Below are 12,412 nucleotides of genomic sequence, written 5' to 3' on the forward strand. Positions count from 1 at the left end.
TCCTGTAAATATGCCCATTTCAGGTTTCGTCAGTGAAGTGGAACAAACCTCCCGTGTAGATGTACTCTGTACTTGATGACATTACTCTCCAGCCCCTTTTGTTTACACAATTGTTATCATTAATTTTATTATTATTATTATCTCTTTATTATTACAGACCACGTTACACAACAAAGATTCGACCTATTTCTCCCAAGAAATGTTCTTCACATAACTTGCTGGAATCGGGAAGTTTCATCCGTCTCAATACCAACTATAACCAAACGACAGAGAGTATTGACACTGAATTTTTGCTTTTTCGACAGTTTTATCACACTTTCTAACATGGAAAGTATCTTCGCAGTGTAATTAATATAGAACTTATTTTCTCTCCTGAACGCAGTTTGAGGTAGATTATATTCACTCACGATAAAGATGCAGATGCAGCAAACCGACATTATAAAATCTCTTTAAATAAAGAGATAAATTTCATATCAGGAACTTGTAAAGCAATTACTGTACCGGTGTCTTCGATTTTTTTGGAATTCAGTAATGTCACATTGTACTACATAAATGGTTGTTTCCAGCAAGTCATTGCATTTAGAATAGTGTTTTGAAAAGAATGTAGTGAAATTCTGTAGACAACTTTAGTAACAGATATTCGTGTGTACGAGCTGGACTAAACAAACGTTTGCTCAGAGGCACGTGGAGTGGAGCTCGTGAGAATAGAGTCCTGTGATTCTATTATCCCAGAGGAAACTTCTGCACATAAATTCTAGAAGAGTCTGTCGAAGTTGTCGGCAAGCCCTGGAGGGGCTATTTAGATGGCAGTGCACCTGCTAAAGGTACGGCGGAAATTTAAAGTGGAAACAGACAAGATGTCCTTGATAGCATCCCAGACGACCACCGGGGGAGTACGCTGGGAACTACTGCAGCAGCTCCTCACGTCTCAGAACATTTCCCCGCTCGCCACTTTGGCTAGCTATCTCCTCCTAGACTTCCTTCACGTGCATCCAACAGGCTGCTGTTGCTCTTTTCGCGTGTTTCGCTTGTTTGGCGTCCGTAAATTGAAATGAAGGAGGAAGAACAGGCAAGGGGAAAGATTCAAATTCATCTCGTTATTGATCTGCATTGTACAAGTATCCGAAGCTTTCGCTGCCCATTATGGACTTATTGCCACACTTTATTAATAGGAAGAAGAGATAAACGGAACAGACAACGGTGAGTTGCATGCGACAGGTTTATTCGTACGCCTGTTTCAGACTGACACCATAAACCGTACTAACAACCAATTAAAGTTACGATAATCGACTCATGTTTTTAAGTATAGGAATTACGTTTTAAATTACTTTTTAATGCATTTAAATTAGGATATTATGCAAATTTCTAGAAAAGAAGCTACTTTAAGAAAAGGCTAGTGCTTCTGCTCTTACACAATTCAGTTTTTAGTTTCATCTACTTCATAAAAAATATCTATAAATCTTTATTTTCTTTAGAGAGTTTTATCAGAAGTTCATACACAGGAAATGTACATAACCCGTTTCATATGCACATTATTGTTAATCGAAATATGTATTCCCGAAGTTAAACTTTGCTGATTAATTATCAGATTAACCAATTTATTTATGAATATTAGGGAATTTACAGTTCCGTGGGTCTTACCTCTCAGCAATCCGTTAAATAATTTGTTACGAGAACATAAAATTACATTCCCACAAACACTATATGAAAATCAGTTTTATTTTACTCATTGTCTCTGAATTTTGCAGTTCATCCTAAATTCTGTCTCATTATTGTACATAACTAGCGATATCTACTTCACAGGCATACGTAGCATCCCGGTAGAGGAGTGAATAAATGGGATATGGATGACCAGTTTTGTTAAGCTACTCAGATAGCCTTTTATATTACTGTCAGATGGGATTTCAATGTGTATCATGACTGCAAACATGTACCTGCAAAAAATAAATTAAGCAACTTTACCTCTGTGAATGGTTCAAATGGCTCTGAGCACTATGGAACTTAACATCTGAGGTCATCAGTCCCCTACAACTTAAAACTACTTAAACCTAACTAACCTAAGGACATCACACACATCCATTCCCGAGGCAGGATTCGAACCTGCGACCGTAGCGGTCACGCGATTCCAGACTGAAGCGCCTAGAACCGCTCGGATACTGCGGCCGGCTTATCTCTGTGAGATGATTATTAAAACAGTGGTACCCGTTGTATAGTAGTCCAATAATATCAATGCCAGAATTGCAGAAATGAGCACTAGGAGGATAGAACTGAATTTGAAAATCATCAGGAAAATTTGAATACGCTATATGATCAGCAATATTCGTACATGCGTATGTAATGCGGGTTTCACCACTGATATCACGAGAGTCGAACCAGTTCATATAAAACGAGGTGGGGAGTATTTTGTTGTCCGTAGAGAAGCATTAAAAGCAGAATATGTCGGTCACAAGAGCTCAGTGACTTCGAACGAGGGCTAGTCTTGGATATCACCTGAGTAACAAATCCATCAGGGATATTTCAACACTTCTACAAGTTCCAAGTCGACTGTCATTTTAGCTGCGATTATTTCTTTGCCTTTCAACTTCACAAACAGCTCACCAAGACCAGGCACACTTCATGGACAAGGACCGTAGAACATTACCGAGAGCGGTTGTAAAAAATCTCACAAAATCTGGTGGAGGAATAACTCGTGAATTTCCAAAGGGCTACCGGCAGTCCATCTAGCACAATAACTGTGCGCAGGGAGTTTATATGAGAATGGGGTACAACGGTTGAGCAGATCCACATAAGCTACACATTTCTTTAGTCTACATCTACATCTACATGGATACTCTGCAAATCACATTTAAGTGCCTGGCAGAGGGTTTATCGAATCACCTTCTAGCCGAGCGGTCTAAGGCGCTGCAGCCATGGACTGTGCGGCTGATACTGGCGGAGGTTCGAGTCCTCCCTCGGGCACGGGTGTGTGTGTTTGTCCTTTTAGGTTAAGTAGTGTGTAAGATTAGGACTGATGACCTTAGCAGTTAAGTCCCATAAGATTTCACACACATTTCAACATTCTTTTTTCAACCACCTTCACAATTCTCTATTATTGGGTTGGGTTGTTTGGGGGAAGAGACCAAACAGCGAGGTCATCGATCTCATCGGATTAGGGGAGGATGGGAAAGGAAGTCGCCGTGCCCTTTCAAAGGAACCATCCCGGCATTTGCCTAGAGTGATTTAGGGAAATCACGGAAAACCTAAATCAGGATGGCCGGACGCGGGATTGAACCGTCGTCCTCCAGAATGCGAGTCCAGTGTGCTAGCCACTACGCCCCCTCGCTCGGTCTCTATTATTCTAACCACGTGCAGCGCGCGGAAAGAACGAACACTTGTATCTTTCCGTGCGAGCTCCGATTTTCCTTATTTTATCGTGGTTGTCGTTTCTCCCTATGTAGGTCGTTGTCAATAAAATACTTTTGCATTCGGAGGAGAAAGTTGGTGATTGGATTTGGATTGGATTGTTTGGGGGAAGAGACCAAACAGCGAGGTCATCGGTCTTGGTGATTGGAATTTCGTGAGAAGATTCCTCAGCAATGAAAAACGCCTTTGTTTTAATGATGTCCACCCCAAATCCTGTATCATTTCGGTGACACTCTCGCTCCTATTTCGCGATAATACAAAACGTGCTGCCCTTCTTTGAACTTTTTCGATGTACTCTGTCAATCCTGTCTGGTAAGGATCACACACCGCACGGTAGTACTCTAAAAGAGGACGGATAAGTGTAGTGTAGACTGTCTCTTTCTCAAATCTGTTACATTTTCCAAGTGTCCTGCCAATAAAACACAGTCTTTTGTTAGCCCTCCCCACAACATTTTCTATGTGTCCCTTCCAATTGAAGTTGTTCGACGCGCGGGATTAGCCGAGCGGTCTCAGGCGCTGCAGTCATGGACTGTGCGGCTGGTCCCGGCGGAGGTTCGAGTCCTCCCTCGGGCATGGGTGTATGTGTTTGTCCTTAGGATAATTTCGGTTAAAGTAGTGTGTAAGCTTAAGGACTGATGTGCCCTTAGCAGTTAAGTCACATAGGATCTCACACACATTTGAACTTTTTGTTTTTTTTTGAAGTTGTTCGTAATCGAAAATCCTAGGTATTTAGTCGAATTTACGGCCTTTATATTTGCCTGATTTATTGTGTAACCGATGTTTAACGGGTTCCTTTTAGCACTCATGTGGATGACCGCACACTTTCCGTTATTTAAGGTCAATTGCCGTTTCTCGCACCATACAGATATCTTTTCTAAATTGTTTTTGAATTTGTTTTGATCTTCTGATGACTTTACTAGTCGATAAACGACAGCGTCATCTGCGAACAACGGAAGCCGGCTGCTCAGTTTGTTTCCCAAATCGTTTATATAGATAAGGAACAGCAAAATGCCTGTAACACCACCTTGGAAATGCCAGAAATCACTTCTATTTTAGTCGACGACTTTCCGTCAGTTACTACTAACTGTGACCTCTCAGCCAGGAAGTCACGAATCCAGTCATATAACTGAGACGATATTCCATAAGCATGCAGTTTCACTACAAGCCGCTTGTGTGGTACAGTGTCAAAAGCCTTCCAGAAATCCAGAAATAAGAAATCCATTGGAAATCCCTTGTCAATAGCACTCAACACTTCGTGAGAGTAAAGAACTAGTGGTGTTTCACAAGAAGTATGTTTTCTAAATATGTGTTGACTGTGTGTCAATACACCGTTTTATTCGAGGTAATTCATAATGTTCGAACACAAAATATATTCCAAAATCCTGCTGCATATCGACGTTAATGATATTGGCCTGTAATTTAGTGGATTACTCTTACTACTTTCCTTGAATATTGGTGTGACCTGTGCCACTTTCCAGCCTTTGGGTACGGATCTTTCGTCGAGCGAACGGTTGTATAAGATTGTTAAGTATGGAGCTATTGTGTCACCATACTCTGAACAATTTTAACGCTTTACGTGGTAATATAAACTACAACTACAGTGACGACATTGGACACATTGAAAGCTTCGTAATCATGGTTTCAGTAACTCCAAAATGAAGCTCATTTTTTAATTACAGTTTTATTTAATATTTTCAGTGACTGGCAGAGTAAACGGACCAATCATAAACGCACCGTGTGCAGGCAACCGCCAAACAGTGAATCTATCTTACGAGGTTGTGCGTAATGAACTTTCATGTGGACAACTTGCGTGCTTTACATGTTCTGGTGTTGTACATTCATAAGCGATTTCGTGACTGCAGGTGCATCACACAAGGTTTATATGTGAATCCTAACTGTCGTGAGAGTCGTGTGGAAATAATTTTATGAACCTGAAATGCAGTTTGATAAGTCAAGATTAGATCCGCAGAAACGGATTTATATGTTGTGGTTAGAGTGGCTCTGAAGACTGTATTTTCCTTCATGTTTACAAAAAAATGTAGCGTTGGCATTTTCCCATTTACATCAGTCACTATTGATTGTATTCACGTATGGAGCCACGAGCAGCGGAGAACAAGAGACAACTTCACCAGACAAGAGGTACGCAAACCTCTTAACAGCGGATTAGGGAACTTGCAGGTGTGCTCGGTTTTCTCGTCACGAGTTCGTTGAGTGCAACAATTAGCGAAGAGCCACCTGCGCTGTCTAGCATGTTCAACGCAGTAATTTGTGACTGAAGGAACACTCCTTATCTCACCGTAATTAATTAATTACGGCAGTCGATTAAAATACAAAATTAGAATTGCACTTATTTTGTTTATTGCGTTATTTTATTTCATAACAAAGTAGTTGTTTCGTGTTTTTCTTCATTCCTGCTCCTCTTGACTTTTTTTCATTCCGTCCTTCTCTTGAATCCAAACCTATACACGCCTGCACATGCAGATGTCTGTGAAGTCTTTAACACACACAAGAAAGTAGGTAAATGTATTTTGAAATCAATGAATTAGGGACAAGGAACTGAAGTATAAGCTGAGAGGACACAGAGAAGAAGAAGAAGAAGAAGAAGAAGCAGAAGTATAAGAAGGAACAGCGAAACAGAAGCGAATAACTAAAAATAAGAAGGTGGGGAGAGGCCGAAGTCTTCACATATCAAGTCATGTGCGTAAACTAACAGTAGTTCTCGCGCGCACCATTCGTGAATGAAACAGGAAAGTTGGGCAATGATAGTCGCAGGATTAAAGTCTGCTACACGTATTACAGTTTCTGGCATGAGTGTAAGTGTAAATTTAGTAGAAGGCACCTCCGAGGTTCTATAATATTGCCTTACATTGACACTTCGTGCGACGACATGATAAAACTTGTACACCCCATATGAGTGCGGCAGTACATACAACTCTCCATGTAGACGGAGGTCTTGGGGATAATGGTTCTGTGTACTGTGTGGGGCTTCCACAAAATTTCTTGCGTCAGACTGATGCCGAATGATACAATGAACACATTTAGAAGACGTTCAGAGAGGCTGACTGCTTGGCAGATTGGAAGCCATCAGAGTCAGCGTGAGGTGCGCCGCGAATTGAATGTTCCACGCAGCGTGATTTCACGGCTGCGGAGCAAAACCAAGGAGAGAAGAAACTTTCAACGGTACTATAGGAGCAGTCTCTATCGAGCCACGACTCAATGAAAGTATCATTATTTTGCCTGGAATGCCTGTAGACGTCGAAGTTCCGTCGGATCTGTTCAAAAATGGTTCAAATGGCTCTGAGCACTATGAGACTTAACAGCTGTGGTCATCAGTCCCCTAGAACTTAGAACTACTTAAACCTAACTAACCTAAGGACATCACACATATCCATGCCCGAGGCAGGATTCGAACCTGCGACCGTAGCAGTCGCGCGGTTCCGGACTGCGCGCCTAGAACCGCGGCCGGCGACGTCGGATCTGTACTGCCTAAAGAACTTGCAGCACACACTGATTCGCCCATCTGCCATGAGACCGTGCCAGCTTCGAGAGAACGCTCTATGCGCTCGGCGACCTGCCATATCGATTTCTCATACATGAATACAATTTACGGCTCGGCAAATGTGATTTCTTACCCACTTACCCACCAATTATCTGAGGTAGACTCCTGTCCAACGATAAGTCGTGTTTTATCTTATCGAGTGAATTACACGCGGAAAACGCGGCAATTACAGAGGTCTCATCAAAGAAGGTATCATGTTAACAGCATTGTTGATCTTCAAATAACTGAATGGTCGCAGCTGAGTAACATTAAGACACCGGACAAAGCTGATGCAAGAGGCCGCGGGTCAGACCAGAGTTGACTGAACGTTATTACATCAGGGGCTGCTTGCTGATACAACAGGAACTCCCGTTATGACGCTGGACAATTACCATAACACAACGCGCTGCCGAGCGACCACAGCTGGAATATCACCAACTCAGCAGAAAGGCAGAGCCATTGCACTGCTGACGGCCCAGTTGCTTTACATCTGAGCCACGAACATGTTGTAGCTTATGTGATAGAAACCGATGCTGTAGCTAAACTAGAACGTGCCAAGACTCTATAAATACTTGCAGTTCTTACTAGTAGGTATCAATGTTTGGCCGCTAGCAGTCCTGAGAGGGACTTTACGTCGCCCCACGAGTCCACGAGCGTCGACCAGTAACTCTCTCCAGACTCTGCCACTGTTAACTGCGGCCCTGCTGCTGGTGCCATTTCCGATACTGTGGACTTAGAGCCATCCAATTGGGCCATCTGGGATCCTACATCACCTGTTGAGAGCCCCTACCCGGATATCTACTGCTCGAGCCCGGGGCCATGCTGCCATCAACAACCATCGCCAGTACAGGCAATCTGCTCCGTGCTCAAAAGGATTTCAACCGTAATTCTGCCACTACGTACACGTCCTTACCTGCAGATGGCTCTTGTCCGACAGTACTGGTTCACAGTATGGAGAGGCTGTGCGGCTGATCCCGGCGGAGGTTCAAGTCCTCCCTCGGGCATGGGTGTGTGTGTTTGTCCTTAGGATAAGAGAAATTAGGGGTCGTACACATTAATGTAGACACTGGCTTTTCCCTCCCTCAGTTTGCCAGTGGAACAGAAAAGCGTATGCCTAGCAGTCGTACCTCATGGTGGCTTGCGGAGTATGTATGTAGATATAGCCGTACAGTCATGTACACACCGTTCTACTCTTTTGTTACGGAACGAAACATTTACCACAGATTGCGCTTCGTCACTAAGATTTCCACATAACAAAAAATGATTCAAATGGCTCTCAGCACTATGGGACTTAACATCGGAGGGCATCAGTCCCCTAGAACTCAGAACTACTTAAACGTAATTAACCTACGGACATCACATACATCCATGCCCGAGGCAGGATTCGAACCTGCGACCGTAGCGGTCGCGCGGTTCCAGACTGAAGCGTCTAGAACCGCTCGGCCATACCGTCCGGTTCCATATTACAAGCGGCCATAATTTATCTTTAAGGTTGCGAGATTAGTGTAATATCTTTAAACTTTTGCTTTTAAGTTAATTGACAAACTGTCGGTTGTCATACATATACGTTATTTAGACGTGCACTTCACCATATTTTTAACTATACGACGACCGACACTTTAGCCAGTACTGCTCTTATATAGCCACAACTTACAGATGTTCTATTGCATCAAAATCATTTGCATGGTGCTAATGCATACTTAATTCTACGGTTCTTTGTAATATTCTTCCTCATGACTTCAATTTCAGCATGTATTTTAGGCAGCAGATCTTCCATAACTGCAGTTGGGATCAACTCTTATCGTAAAAATTAACTGCCTGAAATAATGTGAGAAATGACACATAGAAATAATACTGATACGAGCTATACGGTTTGAGAGTCACGTATCATATGTGAGTTTTTTGGTATCCCCATCGGACAGCAATGGCGTGACACGCTATCTTCGCATGGAAGTGAAAGATACACTGCTGCTCTCTATACTGTGTATGAAATTTTATGGGACTTAACTGCTAAGGTCATCAGTCCCTAAGCTTACGACAAGAACTTCTTCTCCCATCCAGGGGGCGCCTTTTGAGTTTATGGAGCATTTCCGTATTACTGGCGTGATGATAGAACCCACCGGTGACGAATCTAGAAGCACGCCTTTGAGTTGTTTCGAAGCCTTCCTTTAATTCGACCTGGTGTGGGTCCCAAACGCGCGAGCAGTACGCAAGAATGGACGCTCAAGTGTTCTGTACACTACATACTTCTAGAAATTTCCCAATAAACCGAAGCTACCATTGGTCTTCCTTGCAAGTGACCATATTTAGTTGTCCCATTTCAAGGCGCTTGAAACGTCACGCCGAGATATTTAATCGACTTGACTGTATCATTCAGCACACCACAGATACACTGTTCGGACATTACACTATTGGTTTTCCTACTCATCTGCGTTAACCTGCGATTCATCACACAAAATAAAAACTCTATTCAATTCATCCCGTATCCCCAAACAGTCACCCAATAACGACACTATGTGGTAAGTGATTGTGGAAGGCTTTAATCTAGAGATAACGATATGTTCCGTACCAAATCATTCTTTGGATGAAAGGGCAATGGAAAACCTTGGCCGCAAGTATCATATGTCCTTGGATAATGGTCTCCGACGAGAAAGTGGGAATGATGCACATTACGGCGCGTACCTGTGAAGCCGAAAGAAGGCTTAGCTACGTGCTCGGGTGCAAGTGCCCAGGGAACGCTACAAACACAACAGCTAACCCATTCACAGCAATTTTTGCTATGCCTATGCTACAGTTGGGGTTTTACGCAACCATAGCAGCTCTGAGAGCTCCGAGGCTATCTGAAAAGTCTGTTTGTGCTACGACAGACAACGAGCAAGTTAACAAGGCCTTGATCGAAGCAGGAATTCCTTAACCTACAACTGTGGCGGACCTGTTTCGGCAGCTGTCCACCACAGAATATGTCAGTATCGCCATTAGTTTTTGCAAGAAGCAAATATTAGGTTCTAAGACAGACACAAAGGATCTGGCGCGAGACGATGTGTTTTACGGACTCTGTTGAATGTATGAATGTACATAGTTTACCGTTAAGTTTAACTGGTACTAACGTAATTTACAATGCCTACGCTGTGATACTGTTTACAGAGTTTGTAATTTCTCGTTTCTGTGGCTAAATGGTTAACGACAAAGATTAATAAAGAAATTTTTAAAAATTGCAAAAACCGAATGAATGGGGGACGACAGCTACAAATTGTGACTTCCCAGTTAAAGGTAACATTTCGGATTCCAGATGACAGTTATGGCGGGATATTCACCTGGGCGAACAAGCGAGGCAGCGGGTTAGAAGTGAGCCGAGTGAGCAATATGAGCACGTCTCTGACAATGTGTATGTGACAATCAATCAAAATATTAAAAGCGGCCAAGAATGTGTACCGGAACCTAATGGGGGGAATCAATTCGTCTTAGGCTGGTGATGATGGTAGTTCAAGGACAGATTGGCGTGTGTGGAGTGCAAAGAGCGATGTTAAGGCAATAGTGGCTACACCGCACGAAGTAACTAGCTGGAAGTTCTACATAGAGGGGTTGAAAGCGGAGAGACGCCGTCTGTGTAACTCAAGCTGTGTGTGTGTGTGTGTGTGTGTGTGTGTGTGTGTGTGAAATCTTATGGGACTGAACTGCTAAGGTCATCAGTCCCTAATCTTACACACTACTTAACTTAAATTGTCCTAAGGACAAACACACACACCCATGCCCGAGGGAGGACTCGAACCTCCGCCGTGACCAGCCGCACAGTCCATGACTGCAGCGCCTGAGACCGCTCGGCTAATCCCACGCGGCCATTCGTCGTAGTTAGTTTTCGGGTGAGAGGAAGAAAAGCTTTTCGGTATAGGATTGAAGGATCCGTAGTTTTCTATTACCTTGTCTAGTTTCCTGGAGAGCTTATGAGTTACTAACGGTGTTACTAAGACTCAGCGAAGTTTTAGCAAATACGTGAGTTAAAATACGAAGCCAGGAATTACTGGGAATTAAGCCGGTAGTTTAGCTTTGAACATAAATTTAATAAAAGAGCTTCAGTCTCAATTTTTATTAACGTGCCCATATTAGTAGTTAGTCTTTTGTTTCTTTAAAGCGTTTTCCGGTGTCTTGTGTTGTCGCTGCATTCCAGTGTATTCTGTCATACTTCTGTGAGGAAGATGTTAGTAAACGCAGGATTTTTTCATTTAATTTGATTTACTGTTGCGCATTTTCCGGCTTTAATATCACTATTAATCGCCAACCCTTTCACAGATGTTAGGTGCACGGGAACCGAGCTGTCAAAAGGGGCCTCATGAGTCACAATTAGCGAATGACCCATGTCTCACGGATTCAACAACTTAGAGTGAGATGGCGACAGAATTTGTTAAAGTTATCACTATTGGCAGGGTTCCTATTAAATGCAACCGACTGTCATCTACTTTGCCGGCTGGGTGGCCCAGCGGTTCTAGGCGCTACAGTCTGCAACCGCGCGACAGCTACGGTCGCAGGTTCGAATCCTGCCTCGGGCATGGATGTATGTGATGTCCTTTGGTTAGTTAGGTTTAAGTAGTTCTAAGTTCTAGGGGACTGATGACTTTAGAAGTTAAGTCTCATAGTGCTCAGAGCCACTTGAACCATTTTGTCATCAACTTTATGTAGGTAGCTAAGTAAGGAGGTAGTACTTCACTTTTCAATACGCTACAGCGCCACCAGTACGGCTTCAGTGAGTACATCCAAATATGAGCACCCTGTAACGTCACTCACTTGTTTCATTTTACTATCAACAATTTAGTAACCCAGTCCCCACGCGTTTGTTATGTTTCGAGTGTCAGTGTGCGTCTGTTCGTGTGACAAGGAAGGCCAGTTGTCGGCGTATCCAGTGCCAGTGTTCTCTTCCACAAGAGACAAACCTGTGTGGTAATGTAATCAGGTTGATGACATGTCTCGCAAAGACCAGTCACACTAAGATCAATGCGATGGAGGTGTTCGTTGCTCGGGATCAGATTGGGAATGACCCTGTACCACGAGGAGGCGACGTCCATCGGGAGGATAGGAAGCCATGAAACCACACTGTTTTCAAGGGTACAAATGGCGCGGCCATTTCAACTGCGGGGAGGGATGCTTGCACTCCATAACGAGGAAGCTACCATCTGGTGGTAAGGTGTGTCATTGATAGAATGTCAGCTCCCAGAAGACAAATTACAATATAAAATTCACGTACGTGCCGCAGTTTAGAGTTGATGCGGCCAACATCGGCAGGCGGAGTCAGACTGGCCGGTCGAAAACACTTAAACAAGCGAAATATACCAGAACGAGTTGCTCGAGTACATGTTAAAACGATACGCCGTATAAACAGTAGTGGAGTCTTCACTTTGATATTGGGAAGTCACAACCCCCCAAGAGGACGGGGCCTTGCAACCACTTCCTACCGGAGTCGAAAAATATGTCTTTTCCAAA

The sequence above is a fragment of the Schistocerca serialis genome, chromosome 3 (genome assembly GCF_023864345.2).
Source record: "Schistocerca serialis cubense isolate TAMUIC-IGC-003099 chromosome 3, iqSchSeri2.2, whole genome shotgun sequence".
Classification (NCBI taxonomy): Eukaryota; Metazoa; Arthropoda; class Insecta; order Orthoptera; family Acrididae; genus Schistocerca; species Schistocerca serialis.